General features: G+C 50.4%; 1 pseudogene; it reads left to right on the forward strand.

Moving 5' to 3' along the window:
• Window positions 1-2,500, forward strand: part of LOC122802514 — a 5,639-nt pseudogene that overhangs the window by 318 nt on the left and 2,821 nt on the right.

Consider the following 2,500-nt stretch of genomic DNA (forward strand, 5'->3'; position numbering starts at 1 on the left):
CCAAATTGGGTGATAAACTCCATCTAAGGCTAAACACCGTCATGAGACAGCTATTGGACAAGTACCGTAAGGGAAAGTTGAAAAGAACATTGAAGAGAGAGTTCAAGAGGGCATGAAACCATTCAGAGGTAAATGGGTGGGGTCCACGCGGTCCACCTGTAGGATTCAACTCAGCGGCCACGCCGGCCACCTGTGTGAGGCAGATCCCCCTCCCCGGGCATGCTGGCTGTTGTCGGGCGCACTTCCTCTGAGGCAGTGTGCTGCGACCGGCTCTGGGTCAGCTGGGAAGGCCACGTGGAAGGTAGCTCCCCTACCCAGATGGGAGTGATACAGCCCACAGCATCAGCCCTCGCCATGCCCCGAGGTCGTGAGAGATGGCCACTGCCACACCCACCCCCGCCCTCACTGCGGGACTGTCAACTGGGCCGGACTACCCTCAGTGCAGCCCAATCACATCCCGTCGCTGGGCCAGCGGGCTCACCTCAGGTGCCTAGGGTTCGTGGAGACGTCAGTGACCCACCCATCCCATTTTGAAACACAGACCTAGGAGTCTAACAAGTGGATGAGTATGAGGGTGGGCAGGAGACCCCATGGCACAATGAAAGTGAGGGCTGGCATGCCGGCTGAGGCAGGATCCCTCCACCCCTCGTGGGGAGCACACCGCTGTCTTGTCTCACCCATCCCATTGGGGAGGTGGAACGTGAGCGCACCTGGTGGGATCTGCAAGATGGTGAACTATGTCTGGGCAGGGCAAAGCCAGTGGAAACTCTGGTGGAGGTCCATAGTGGTCCTGACATGCAAATCGGTCATCCCACCTGGGTATAGGGGCAAAAGACTAATCAAACCATCTAGTAGCTGGTTCCCTCCGAAGTTTCCCTCAGGATAGCTGGTGCTCGGCAGATGCAGTTTTATCTGGTAAAGCAAATGATTAGAGGTCTTGGGGCCAAAACGATCTCAACCTATTCTCAAACTTTAAATGAGTAAGAAGTCTGACTCGCTGGCTTGGAGCTGGGCGTGGAATGTGAGCACCCAGTGGGCCACTTTTGGTAAGCAGAACTGGCACTGTGGGATGAACCAAATGTCAGGTTAAAGCACCTGATGCTGACGTTTATCAGACCCCAGAAAAGGTGTTGGTTCATAGTTTCATAGGTTCATAGGTTGGTACTAGGCTATCAGCCCTAGGGCCTATACAAGCCTAGCCATAACAATTCCCTGGCTATTTCTTCCCACATTATTTACTTTCCTGGACCCCTGTCTAGCAGGGCGACTGACGTGGTCCCTGGGGTGAATTTCCTTTCTCACATCCAAATGTCAAGGTTCCTCTTGAAGAGGTCCAAAGAGGCACTCTGCTTGACATGTATGGGCAATCTATTCCAGAGTCTGGGGAGTCTCTGGGTCAGGAACCTATCCCTCCAGCATGTTTTGTTTATTGTGATGACAAGGTTTAGATCCCTGGAGCGTGTAGCTCTGAGGGATTGGGATTTCTTTAAGTGTAGCATGTCCAACAGCTCTGGGTTTGACATGGCCTTGTATGTTAAGCAGAGATCGCCTCTGAGTAGACGATATGCGACAGAGTATAGCTGGAGTTTTTTAAGGCGGTCAGCGTAGGGCATCTGCTTTAAGCCTATGATTCTTTTAGTGAGGTATTTCTGAGGCCTTTCCAGTTGTTGCAGAAGTCTTGAGAGGTACATACCAAATGGGGCGTTGTATTCTATAATGGGTCTAATGAGGGATGAGTACAGTGGGACAATGACCTCCTTTTTTCTGGATGAAAAGCCCTTCGTGATGAGGTGTGCCACATAGAAGGATTTCCTGACTGTTGTGGCGATGTGGTTATCGAAGGTGAGACCACTGTCCATCTGTGTCCCTAAGTCTCTTATCACACTTTCTGTGTTTAGTGTACTGCCACCTATATGGTAATTCATGGATACATGTTTTTCCCAAAGGGGATAACAATACATTTCTTGGCATTGAGCTTGAGCCCATGGCTCTGGCACCAAGCATCTGTTTCTGTAAGGCCCTTTTGTAGAGTATCCACATCATTTGGGGATTCAATAATGGCTCCCAGTTTGCAGTCATCTGCAAACTTTGTTAGCCAGAGTCCCTTAGTGTTGACCTGTACTTCAGAGAAGTAGATGCCAAACAAGAGCGGCCCCAGGACTGAACCCTGAGGTACTACACTTGTCACTTGTCTGGAGCTGGATTTGGAGTCGGCTACTTTTACAGTGTGGGTTCTATCAGTAAGCCATTTAGCAACCCATTGGGTGACATAGGGATTAATACTCAACTTAGTAAGTTTATCTATGATTCCAGAGTGGGGGATGGTGTCAAAGGCCTTGGCAAGGTCTAGATAGGCTGTGTGGACCACCTTACCCTTGTCCATGGCTCTGGAGACTGATTCAAAGAAGTCAATCAGGTTCAGGAGACAAGATCGGCCTTTCACAAACCCAAACTGGGTGGGGTCCAGTGTTTGAAGGTTGCCAATGTCTTTGTTTATAAG

Source organism: Protopterus annectens, chromosome 1.part0 (genome assembly GCF_019279795.1).
Source record: "Protopterus annectens isolate FY-2018-M chromosome 1.part0, PAN1.0, whole genome shotgun sequence".
In the NCBI taxonomy this organism is placed as follows: domain Eukaryota; kingdom Metazoa; phylum Chordata; order Ceratodontiformes; family Protopteridae; genus Protopterus; species Protopterus annectens.